This window comes from Salvelinus alpinus, chromosome 9, assembly GCF_045679555.1.
Source record: "Salvelinus alpinus chromosome 9, SLU_Salpinus.1, whole genome shotgun sequence".
Lineage (NCBI taxonomy): Eukaryota > Metazoa > Chordata > Actinopteri > Salmoniformes > Salmonidae > Salvelinus > Salvelinus alpinus.
Genome location: NC_092094.1, coordinates 44867766 through 44881408, shown reverse-complemented (window position 1 = coordinate 44881408; position 13643 = coordinate 44867766). Strand labels below are relative to the sequence as shown.

Here is a 13643-nt window from a genome sequence, read left to right as displayed (position 1 = left end):
AAGCATTGGAGTCAACATGTGGAACGCTTTCAACACCTTGTAGAGTCCATACCCCGACGAATTGAGGCTCAATATTAGGAAGGTGTTCCTAATGTTTTGTACACTCAGTGTATTTAGTCTATTGATTTTATGTAATGAAATATTAAAAGTAATAATTGCTCAACAAGTCTGTGACAGCGGTTGCGGGAACTTTTTTGGGTGTTCCCTTTTGTTTGAGGACATGCCTCCCCCAAAAAGTCTGTGCACCGCCCTGCAACAGTCATTTTGGATCTACTGTGTTTGCCTGGTACAGAAATGAAAGTCAAATTCATTCTGATCCATTTCAACTGTGATTTCTCCTCAATGAAAGACCTCATTCTGGAGGTGTTGTCAATACTGGAGGAGTGTTACTGCTGTAATTGATTCCACTGCCACAGTAGCATCGCCAGTACTGTTAGACCAGCAGCTGACAGAAACCTTAATGAAACAGCAATGGCACCTCTTAACTGGACCTGCTGCTGCGACACAGTTTCATATGCTGTGTTAGTATCACTGTGTTAGTATCACTGTGTTAGTTCCACCCCCTGTCATAAAGCCACGTCAGATTAAGACAGTGGCAATGTATCTGCCAGACTGAGCGATTTAGGTTTGGTTAGTGTTCTAAGTAGACACGCAGCACAGTCTGTGTGTTAAGATATGGAGAAAGAGCATGCAGAGTGTATGTGTGTTAAGAGGTGTGTGTTGTGAAGCAGAGACAGCAAACAGGGAGTGTGTGTAAAGAAGCGGGAGAGAGAGTGCTAGTAGCAGCCGTAGGGTTCGGCTAGTTGCCGGGAAATCCTCTCGGAGTCCTCTCGGCCCTGTCCATATGCCCGGCAAAGGTGCTGTGACGTGGCAAAGAGTGGTCCTCGTTCTCGGTAGTGGCGGGCAGAATTTCCCCCACAGCACCAGGCTAGTGCCAGGCTCGCCCGCTCTTAGCTTGGCACAGGGGAATAATGAAAGCGAGTGGCCCAGGCTGTAGCCTGTGTGAAGGGTGTACTAGAAGCTAGCAGACCTCTCCTCAGAGGGGGAGCTCAGGGATGTAGGGGACCATGGTTCCAGACACATACCGGCTGGTTGTAGTGGTGGTCAAGCATGGACAGAAAGGAGAATTTACTTTTTATTGTTACGCTTCAACAGATCAGAAGAATTTGTCTTTTTGCTTTTCTGTTGGTGTTTGTTCTTCAAATCTATGTATTTTACTGTAAGTTAAGGTTAGTTGATTTTTCTTTGTAAGATTGTGCATTGTCTTTGAATAATGCATTTTTATATGTGTTGTTGCATCATATCAACGAGTATCACTGATAAATGTTTAGATTTAGCTGAGAATGGGCAACAAGGCCTAATATAATGGTCCCTTGATATTATTCAAAAGGCATATTTCAAATCATATGAGCTTAAATCATTAGCGTTTAATCAGATAAAATAACAATGTTACCTTCATTGTAAAAACCTAACTCATGTCTATCCATTTCAATGTAATACTGTAGATTTTAACATGCAACTTAATTCAAAAAGGCTGCATAGGTCATTTTTCTATTTGAATTTCCTGTCACCCGTTCTGCTCAAGGTCAAGATAAATTCACTTTGAACCTACCCCTGATATGTTATAGCCCTTTTTATGTTGAGGAGCTCTGACCTTTGCTATAGTGGTGTTGTTGCTATACTTAGACTGTACTGTCCACACAATATCGGCTTCCCGAAGGGCCTTGAGGAGGGTCATGTCTAGATGGTATACAGCTTTTGTCATTTTAGCTAACCCTTTTCCTAACCTTAACCTAATTCTCCTAACCTGCTACGTTAATTCTCCCGACCTGCTGCGTAAGTTCTCCTAACCTGCTACGAAAAATCCATTTTGACAAAAGCTTTATCTCTCCTGGACAAAACACATAAGGAGTAGTCACTACAATCTGGGTGTGTCCCGCTTCTGAAGGTTGTCCATTTTGAGATCTGATATCGGATGGGATCCATTTTGTTTTGCAAGCTCTCAAGCAGAATCTTTCTCTCTCTCTCTCTCTCTCTCTCTCTCTCTCTCTCCCTCCCTCCCTCCCTCCCTCCCTCCCTCCCTCCCTCTCTCCCTCTTTCTCCCTTTCTCTTTCATTCTCCTCTCAGAATCCGGTGAGGCACAGCAAGGTGAGTTTAGCTCTGATGAAATGTCATATCTATTTGTCTTGCTCTTACATGTTGAAGGCCATATACTGTACATTCGGTCACTGTATATTTGTGTGTTTATTATGTTTAATTTCACATAATATATATGTCATTTGTTAAGTTATGTATTAGAGTCCCTCCCTATTAGCTTTTGATGAAAGTTTTTGCGTACGAAGGTGACTAAACACAGCGAGAACCAGCCAAATGCAACATAAGTTGGATGATAAAAGGACAATAATCTAACATATATTATTATCGTAATAGCGTAAGTACTTACATATGATATAAATATAACAAAAAATGACTTGTCTTGAATATTCCCCTGCAAACAAATGGTCAAATAGTTCAAAGCATTTGAATGACTATACTCTGAAGTACTCTATGCATGAAAGCAATTTATAAGCTCATATTGAATCATGAATCTTCATGAATCTTGAATCTTGTAAGTTATTCCAAAATACCTTGACCTTGACCTTTCATTGGAAACTTCAAGTTTATGAAAGCATCTCTGTCTGAAGAAAGCATCAACACATGGTTTGATAATCACATAGCTCATTGCTTAATGACTGAATTTCACAGATCAATAAATTCAGATATAAAGATGTAGATGTTAAAGTGTTAAATGTTTTTGATAAAATGTTAATACATTTTGTAGTAGTAAGTGAATAAGTATAATTTGCAGCATTGCTTACCATATTAAATGATACTGTGCAGTTCATTTTCATAAATCCAATGATTATTTCTACTTGTAAATATTGTATTTTATTAAAAAGGAGTGTTACTCGTTGCTTTGCAGGCGCATCGGAAATGTGAAACAGGTTGGCATGAAAATAAACGAGTCCTACTTTGCCTGAAGGGTGCGCAGGAGCTTCTTTCCTTTGAATAAATGTTTTATTGGAAAATATGCTATTTTGAAAATGTGTTTTTCAAAATCCCTGTTCAATATAATAAGTGTAAATAATTTGTTCTCATCCTTTTTGCAATTCCAATCATGGGAATATGCTCAGCCTTTTTGTTGGCAGGCAAATAAATAATGACTTACAATTTAGCTTTAAAAATATATATATAAATCATAATGTGTTATTATTACACAATGATGAAGCGGATTTGAATTGTTCATGTGCTTGGCAAATTTAAACAGATTATTTTGTATAGCCCAATTTAAGTTTGGAGTAATTTCTTCTAACCCGATTGATATTCACTCCTATTTTGTGATATCAATTACTATCTAATCAATATATTTACAATTATGTATTCATTCCGTATTAATCATATAGTAAATCTAAGCTATTTGTGGTAAAAAGTGACGCATTTTGATATTGAGTCAGTACAACATATTTTATTATTATTATATATACTGTATTGAAATTTTTTCCAATTACCTCTGGCTCTTCATTATAAATGTATTCGAAATTGTATTATCATTAGAAAGACATTATCACAAATTTTCAATTCAAATATATGGATACTATACTTTTATAATGTTATATTGGACTGTGAACACATTTTAAAAATACAAAAATATATGTGACTAAAAGTTAACCCAAAATGATAATACCACATTCTTGTTGGTGATACAAAATCAAAAGATTTAGTAACAGTGTTCTTCATGCCTCGTTTGTCAAAATTCCAGAAGTCATTGAATTAGTTGTGAAAAATAGATTTTTTTAAAGTTACACTTCAGGGGTGTCGGTGAAGGGAAATATTTCACAATTACACTTTTCTTTAACGTTGTATAATATTCAACTGTTAACATGTAAAGCACATACCCATCTCATTTTTAAACATCACCACCACCATCTTTTTCTCAGACCCATAATATTCACATTTCGTATTTGTTTTTCAGCAGAAAATGTTATCATGACGTTATGAGTGATTGCATAGTATGGACACCCAATGAAATGAAACAATGTCCGTTTAGTTTCAAGAATTTTTATTTAAGCCTTCATTTTGACAGAGAGTAATGCTGAGACCAAAGTCTATTTTACAGATGAGCCCTGTATACACATCAATACACATGAATACACATCAATATTCATATCAATACATGAAAGCAAAACAAAATCATAGAAAACAAACATATTATTCAGTAAAAAAGGTCCTCAAATCAGCCTTTCGAGAGGCACCAATTCATACAGCTTTAGAGAGCCTTGGAGATGATATTCCTACAAGCAAAGTACCCCAAAAAATATAAAAAAATATCAGATTTAGTTAATTCAGTGAAGATGGAAGGGATCTTTAGAGTTAGCCATCCCTGAGACCCGGTCTAGTATCTTGTACATCTGTAATGAATATGTAGGTTTACTCTGTCAGGAGATATAGGGTTAAGTCAGCTTTCACTTGTGCACATAGACACAATTCATTTGTCACCCACTCAATACATACGTGTTAATTGAAGACAGAATGTGTGGGGAAAAAAGCATGGGCTGTTGAAGGAGTGTATCATATCGTGGTAGTTCTATCCAGGATATCAACACTGGATGTCTTCTGTCCACCATTTTGTGATCAGAACTTTATCTAAATGCCCCCATTTTATGTGCTGTGGAACACTTGCAGCGCAGTAATACGGCCGGTCATTTTGAGGGACTACTCCTATTGAATCTATTGTTGTATAGGGTATAATGATTCATGAACATTGTGAAATGACACGTCACAGACACACATTAGCTAATCATAAATACTTTTGAAAGGACATGCCCGATTTCAAGTTAAAAAGTTTCCCATATTTTAATTCTCATGGCAATACTACAAAAAAAACTATTTGTAATTCAGAATTGATACTCAGTAATTGCAGTGATTGTTTTTTCAAGTTTGTATAGATAAGAACACGTATTGCTCATTTTTCTCAGGCAACGTTGCACCCACCCCTTCCACTCTCTTCTAGTGTCTGCGTTTGTGTGTTATCCAAACACATAGACAGAAAGGGAGAGTGGCGGTCACACTCTGCTGCCTGAAGTGACAGGCCAGAGGTCAGAGGTCATGGGGTGTTAATAACACGTGATGTGTAGACCCTGTGAGTGACGTCCCTCAGGGGATAACCCCCTAATCGGCATTAGTTAATGTGTTAGTAATCTTTACCTCCTTAAAGCAAACAGCACTAGGCCCTCAATGGGTCTGCCTGGCCTCCCGTGTAACGCTTTTGACCCCAGGGTCATGGCCTTTGTTCCCTGCTCTATGGGGAGTGCCTTCAGAGGTCTCTGGTGTAATAGAGAAGTTGTTTAGACACGTGCGAGGCTGGAGCAAGACCACCTCATTGACTCACTCGGGCCCCTGTTCCTAGAGAGGGAGACCAAGTCTTTCATCCCTGCGTACGTAGGGCCAGCCGGCATTGTGGTTTGGTGTTATCCTCCTAAATAGCTTCCTTTAAAATACCAATTGTTTCTGTGTTATGTGTCACTGTGTGTGTCTGGTATCCTGAGGCATTGCGGTTCCTGATCCTGCACAGTCAGAAATCTGGGTTTTACTCCTGTTGGTGACTAATGGGTAAAGGAGTGTAGATCATGTCTGTCTATGAGGAGCTACTGCCCACTGCAATTTCATATTCATCAGCCTTCCTTTCCTTTCTGTTTCCTGTGTTTCTAGACACTAAAGAAAAACAAACGGGCTCCTAATTATTTCTTGACTCCCCTCATGTGACCTACATGGAATATCAAGCGTTAGGTGTGACAGTTTTGAAAAATGGGTGTACAGTGACTGTTACTCTGTGACTCCTCTTATGTATAAAATTATGGAGCATAAAAAGTTTACGAGTGAGGGGAAAAAAAGACATTTCAATGAGATAAATCAGAGAATGCCATGATTATACCTTTTGCATAGATTCTTTATTGCATTTAGTTTGAACTTCCCTTGGCCGACACTTTCATTTTAAATGTTCTTTCCTGTGTGTTCAGCAGTGTGCATTTGATAATTACCCATACTCAAGAGAAAGGTTAGAAGTGAGATCTCGATTATGGAATCCAACAGTCTAGATTTGGCATGATCAGGAATTCATTTTACGCCAAAATAACATGTGATTTCTTACACATTATTTTGTTGATCATGATAAGATCCAACATGCGTACTATCAGAAGTTATACTTTTCTGTAGGGCCAGTTAGAAAAAATATTGCAAGAGCTTTTTACCATATATACTAGTGAAATACTACTGGGTTAAAATCTGTCGAATGCAGTTATCTGTACAGGATCTTCATATGCAGTTATTGGATATTATTTTAATTGTTTTGTGATAGATTGAAATTACCCAAGACTACAAAGCAGTTCTCATATTGATTGTGCTTAAAGGCCCAGTGCAGTCAAAAACTAGATTGCCCTGTGTTTTATATATATTTCCACACTATGAGGTTGGAATAATACTGTGAAATTGTGAAAATGATGATAATGCCATTTTAGTGTAAAAGCTGTTTGAAAAGACTGCCTGAAATGTCAGCCTGTTTTGGTAGGATGGTGTTTTGGCCCTCCATGGTGACATCCCCATGTGGTAATTAGTTAATAGACCAATAAGAAAGACATTTCCCAAAAACTCGCCTACTCAGACCACTCCCAGACAGTCCTAGCAAAACTCTTGCTTGAGAAATTTAGCTTAGCTATTTTTATTTATTTTTTGACTATTTTATTGAAAACAATCACAGTAAGGTACTTAATTGTTACCCATAAATAATTTGATACTAAGATACAAATTACTGCATTGGACCTTTAACATTTTATGTTGAATTATGAGTTTGTATTCCAAATACTTCATTACAAATTATATAACCAGCTTGTCAACTAAGAGTCAAAAGACTAGACAGAGACAAAATGTTTGATGATTTTTCCTGGAGTCGTTATGGTTAGCTTTTTGCAAATGTGTAGTATTTGAATACGTTTTATCAAGCAAAGTTATGAATGTATCACAATGCTTTACAATTCTGTATGAAGCCTGCAAATGACATGGCGGCTCCGCCATTTTGTTGAACATTTCCTTGGATGTGACTGAGGGACTGAATCTGTATTCTCGCGTTGATTGCCAAGCCACAATAACAGACATGTTAGTTAGTGTTCTACTCTGATCATGTTCTCCTTCACCCTCCTCTCACTGTGGATTTGTAGCATTGCAAAGCATAACCAGGAACATAGCTTCGACTAACAGGTTGGATATTTACTTGATTAACCATTTTAATCTAAGTTGATATTATCTAAAGTTAATACTGAGTAAGATGCATAGCATACAGTAGCATATCATATTTATTAACAATACGGTTAAACAATCCCTTCAAATACTACAGACGGAATAGTTACATTTACCTCCCTGTTCTTCCTCCAAGCTTTTTTCTGTTGTACTAGGACATCATTTGTTTTTATAGCTGTATTGTTTGCCAAAGTTCTTATGCACACCTGTGTACGGTTGCGTTCCTTAAAATATATCTTAGTTGAAACATAACTTCATGAAAACCTGCCATGTTAACATTTCTTAATTTATTATTTGAAAAGTGTTTAAAGAAAGCATGGTTGGGGTCATTTACAAATATAAAACACAACGTATAGATAAAATAAAAGTGCATGTAATTAATTACAGACAAAGGCAGCCCAAGTAGAGGAGAGGGAAGCGAGGTAGAGGCACACAGTGGTAAAAATTGGCAGGCCACCCAAAACCAAAACCCTATCCTCAAGTGAACTTGTTGCAAACGCTAAGTGCTACATGCACGCTAAGCTAAATGATAACTACAGACAGTTCCAAACCAACCATCTCAAACAAATTCATAGTTACATGTCCATTTCTCCTACATCCTCTACAGAAACTGAACAGGGCTGTGCATACAATAAAATACACAATATTAATATACATCTACAGTAGCCACAAACTGTATGTGTCAATGTTTATGCTTAAAACCAAAGATGTGGATTTTTCAATTGGCTAAAACACATGGCGAGATGTGACGTGAGGCTACACTGCTTTGGATGGGGTTCTAGGGATCTACTGAAGCTCAGACAGGCACATCCAAACCAGTGTATCTCGTTTTTAAAAAGAAGACTGTAAAGACTGCTAATAACGCCCTAACTCAGCTGGACCATTTCGTCAGTAAGTAAACACAAAGAGTGTTTTTTTTGTTCCTGCTAGCGGCAGGTCCATTTAATGTAGCCACCTGTGTCTTATCGAACGTTGTTGTGAAGAGAGGAGGAGAGGAGAGTGGAGAGTCCTCGGAGTAAGCGAGCGGAGGAACCGGTTGTCTGTTGCCGTGCTGTTCTAGCGAGGGAGCCAGCAAGGAACGAACGGGTGGTTACGTAAGGAAAGTGCTCCTCAAAGACCCACTCTGCAGATGAGATGAGAGCCCAAAACAGGAACAGCCATGTTGGCTAGTCCCGTCTGAGCTAACCTAACAGCACAATGTCATCCACAAACCAACAGAAAGTTACACACAGTTAAAGAAGCAAAAGAGTAGTTTCCCCCACCTTTTTCTCTGCTAGGCATGCAATCTCCTGCTATACTTTTCATCTGGCATTAAAGACATGAGGCATCAAAATAAATCCAGAACAGGAGACATGCAGAGATTTGACCCTTTTTCCTTTTTCTTTCTTTCTTTTTAGAGCTCCTGATACTTCGGGGCAGAGAGGGGAAAAAAGTTCAAGCTTGTGAGCCCAGCCTTTGCCGTTATTTGGAACCAGAGCCAAAAGAGGCAGGAAGTTGTTTTACAATAGTGTTATAGTAATCTGCCACAAATGGGAAAAGCCAAACGCTGGTCACACAGTGGAGAAGGTGGTGGGACAGAGAGAGGGAGGGAAAGAGGAAGTATGAAAAAGACAGAGATAGAAAAAACGAAAATCAAAATAATAATCGGTATGTACTAAGATGGTGGAGGACTGGTCTGCCATGCTGTTTTGTAGTGTGTGTGTGTGTGTGTGTGTGTATGCGCGCGCAAACAGCAGGGTGTAGGGAGGGTGGAGCGCGCCACAATGCAGGATTCTAGATGATTCCAGGGTAAGGGATAGTTTAGAAGCAAATATACTCAACAATCTTTTCCTATTTGGACAAGGTATCCTGTGCCTTTTTACCCAGAACCCCTCGTGTTTTCTGTGAATTCTCAATCACGTTGTAATCACAGCAGCTGTTTTTCTTCCAGTAAAGCAGTGAGGTCTCACCCAAAACGCTTATCAGGCTTTTTACTCCTTGCCAAAATAGCTGTAAGGGTCGTGCGATGTTTAGCCCCTCGGAGAAGCAGAGCCAGGGCAGGAAGAGGACAGTCTTACTGTACTGTACTGTAACTCTACTAACCCCGCTCTCTACCCTGCCACGTGCTACACTACAGTATTATACTCAAGTAGCTCCCATTTTTCCATATCTGCTTTTTGTCTTCTCAATGCTGCTTTCACGCTAGCTGCTGTGGCATGCTAAAGAGTTGATACTTTCTGTCTGTGAGCCATGGCTTGCTGTAGAATATGATCCAGACAGACTGTTGCAGCTTGACGAGAGAGAGAACTACAGTACTGTACTGTACTGTACCAGATAAGGTTAATCATTTAACCTGCTCTCAGAACTGTTGCATATTTCAAATGTCCTTAGGCAGGGCAGTCCACTCTGAGTGTTTGTACGTTCTCTTTTTTTCGTTTCCTTATTTTTTATGCTCTGTTCTGTAGCTGATTGCCGGGGTGCGGAGAGTGCTAGTATGGCGTGAGTGCGTGCACTGCGTCTGCGCACTGCCGGAGGAGTGCATTTCTGTGTCATTCTTCCTCCTCTACCCCCTCCCACCCTCGACTGCTTTCCGCCCTCCCACTCTCCCCCGTCTCTCTCTCTCTCTCTCTCTCTTTCCCTCTCTCTATTTCCCTCTTGGTCGCCGTCTCCCACCCTTCTCTCTCCCTCCTCCCTCTCTCAAGTGCATATACAGTTCCTTGCCGTGTTGGATGTGTGATGAAAAAGTGGCTGGCTCTCGTGCTCCGCCGCACCTCCTATTTCATCATCAGTCGAGCTTTTCTCTCCTTCACTCTGCGCTTGCTGCCTCGTCTCTTCTATGGCTCGCTCCCCTGTTCTCAGCTCCAGCCGCACGCAGGGGGGAGACTCGAGCTCTGTGGGGAGAAAAAAAGAACAAAGGTTTGCTGCTATTTCTACAGTCAGGGCCTCCCCACAGCCCGCCCTTCGATAGAGGAGTTTTTTTTTTTTTTTTTTACTACTAGCTGGATTTTAACCCTCTGCCTCCAAATATCTACACAACGGCTCTGCAAAAAGCTGGCAACAAGTAGCTTTTTTGGGGCCTTTACGTAGTTTTGAGCGGCAATTTTTGCATCAGTTTGGATCTTGGTGTTATTTCTTCTTTTTGGGTGTTATTTTTTCATCTGCATTAATTCCCAGAGTTTTATATTTCTCTTTGAAAGAGTTTGGCGGTGTTTATTTTGAATGTGTTATTATTTTTGTCGTCGTTTGGCCGTGTTTGTATCTCGCCACGTGATGAGCCTTCTTCCTCCTGGAGCTGTGTTCGTACGGGCGTCATTCCTACTGGGTAAGCCCTCTCTCTTTTTCACGCTCTTCCTTCTAGTGACTGTCTGTGGATGACAAGCAGGAGAACGTGTCCAGTCTCTGAGCGTGTCGTACGTCTGCGTGTTCAAGACGTGCCCTTCGTGAGCGCCATCGGTTCTCTCGCCTGGAAATACTGCACCTCCCTCTTCTTCCTCACTCTCGCTGTTTCTCTCCCTCTTGCTCCCTCTCTTTCCCTCCCTCGTTCTCTTTCTCTCTGTCTCTCTCTCTCTCTCTCTCTCGCTCTCTGTCTCTCTCTCGCTGGCTCTTTTTCCTAACAGGGGAGTGAGTGCTGTGCTGTGCTGGAGCTCTTTCTGGGACAGGAGCCAATTCCAAACAAAAGACAGGAAAAGGCAATGACAGAAAAATGCAGCGATTGAATTTGGAAAAATGTTGCGGCGAAAACATAAGAAGTGATTGTGCATGTTGTTTCGTGCCACCGATGCATGCTTGTGTTAAGTGTTAAAACTGATTTCAGGGGCTGGGACCGCTTGGGGAACGGAGGTCTGATTACACTTTGTCGGGTAGCGAAGGCATTCGAGTTGGGAAGACGGAGAGAGTGAAGAGAGGAGAGGGGGGGGGTTCCTTTTTTCCAGACTGCTGAATTATTCATGTAGGCAGCCAAGGCTGTGACTGGACTGGTTGTGCTATTTGCATGCATCAGACATGCTGTTTGTCTGTTTGCTAACATTCCTCATTCAAAGACTTGTTAACTAGCAGAGGGTTTTAGCTGGAGCCTTCCAGACAGCCTCATGGCCTCCTTTTGTTGCAGGGCCCGCCAGGCCTGGGCCCAGCCTACGGCGCAGCCAGGCGAGGTAGCACCAGCCCAGGCTTGGGCTCTGGGCTGAGGCTGGGCTGGGCTGGGCTACGAGGGGGACTGCCTGGGGAGTCACCTGGCCTGCGTGCCTCTCTGCCTGCCTGGCTAGCTTGCTGCTCTGCCAGAGCTGCATGGGACACAGAGGCTGATGGATTTCTGTTCTCCTCAACAGAGATGTGGATCCAGCGTGGAAAAAAGAGAGGAAGAGAGAAGCTGCTCAGAATTTCACCCCCGGATTCGGAACGTTTCGGAATTGCCTCTACTGCAGAATATTTGTAAGTAATACCTGTTTCTTTATGTGTGTGTTTAAGTGTGTGTGTGTGTGTGTTTAAGTGTGTGTGTGTGTGTGTGTGTGTGTGTGTGTGTGTGTGTGTGTGTGTGTGTGTGTGTGTGTGTGTGTGTGTGTGTGTGTGTGTGTGTGTGTGTATTCATTGCGTACATGTGTTGAATTGTGTATAGTATCATCTTTGTTTGTAACACTCATTGTACAAAATAATGGAATTCATACACTTTGGTACATTTTTTATTTTGATGCAAGTGCTGAATCAAAAACCGCAATCGAAATCCATTGCATACAGTCGTGCATTGCACGAAGGTAGTACTTTATGTTGGTTATGAAAGCGTTTTTTTTCATGGCAAATTACCATGTATTAGTACTCAAACTCAAAAAGTATAATACTGTGACCTCTACACAACACAGTTATTTAATAATATTGCAAATGTGTTTTTCTTAAAACCAGAGGTATCCGTTAATGGTCCATTGATTACTGCCAAGTTAATCTGATTTCGTGGTAATCGCGGGGTCACGTTTGTAGAGATATTTCATGTGAGTGATGCGGTTTTGGGTTAGGTGACAATGTGTGTGGAATGATACATTGTGGTACCCAATTTGTTCAATAATGTTATCTTTCCCAATGACTCATCTGTCAATTAAGGCTGGGTTGGAATTATGATTTATTTACAGGTGTATTTGTTGTTCGTCAAAGTCTTGATTTATATTGATACGATTTTTTATTTTGCATGGGTTATTTTAAACAACAGGAAAAGGCGCATGTGTGTGTGTGTGTGTGTGTGTGTGTGTGTGTGTGTGTGTGTGTGTGTATGTGTGTGTGTGCGTAGCTCCTGTTGCTCTATTATACCCCTTATATATACAGCAGCATAGTACAGCATTTTTTGTACATACCTACATTTTCAATATATGATTGCAATTATAATACAATTAGTAAAAAGTCAAGTCCCTGCAATGCACAGATATTTCCGTCTGATAAATTATACTCTGCTCATTTTTCTTAACAAAAACTCATATCGAAGCAAATAAGTAAATCAGACTTCTAATTTACACACTCACACTCATACAAATATATTCAGTGTGTTATGGTCTTCTCATTATAATATGGCTGCTATGATTTTGTTATGCATTTGGCTGCTACAAAATAAATGAGAATCTAATTATCTAGCTATAATAATAGTTCAGACTAGATATTATGTGTTGCTGGCACAACATTTTATTTGAGCAGATCACACTCAATCACCATCTTTTCCCCAATACCCTTCAATTGTATCACTATAATGCTATTGAATATTTCACTTAATTGTCTCATGGACAATCAGTCTGAGTATACAAGCTTTTCACTCAATTATGTGAAATGCCTATCTGTGAGGTTTTGAGCAATTTGTCACGGTTTTCATGAACATGGGGAATTTGGTTACATTGGATGTTGAACTTGCTCTGTCTGTGTGCTCGTCGATTGATAAACAAATCTCGCAGTGCATTGCCAGTAACAACACATGCCTGCTTAAGACTCTGCATTCTAAAAAGCATAGGCCTAATTATTACCTACTTTACGCTTTTTCAAATGATGGGCGGGGAGGCCTTTACTGAGAGGCTTCGTGTTAGTAGTTTGTATTCAATCCAGTACAAACATGGAAATTCATGGTCACAAAGGTAGGCCTAATTTAGCCATGGATATACTGTATGTGCCCACTTGCTTACCTTCAAAAGTACATGAATTGGACTGGCAGTTGAGTGCGCCACCTCACCCCTCAGGCCTTTTTGGCGGGGGTGGCTGTGTTCCAGGGGTAGTTAGCTCCGTTGCATGTGGAGGGGCAGATGGCAGGGTCATAAGCAATTGCAGTATTTTCTCTCTCTCTCTCTCTCTCTGTAACATTATACCTGCCCAAG

At 40.4% G+C, this 13643-nt stretch overlaps 1 long non-coding RNA gene across 5 annotated transcripts in view; it reads left to right on the top strand.

Annotated features, from left to right (window-relative positions):
* Positions 1–13643, top strand: part of LOC139530180 (uncharacterized) — a 66304-nt gene that overhangs the window by 33970 nt on the left and 18691 nt on the right. For 3 of the 5 annotated variants that reach the window (XR_011665968.1, XR_011665971.1, XR_011665969.1), the window contains exon 4: positions 2128–11736. This is a non-coding gene — a long non-coding RNA (uncharacterized lncRNA). The remainder of the gene's footprint in view (positions 1–2127; positions 11737–13643) is intronic. The other 2 variants (XR_011665970.1, XR_011665972.1) reach the window with 2 other exon arrangements.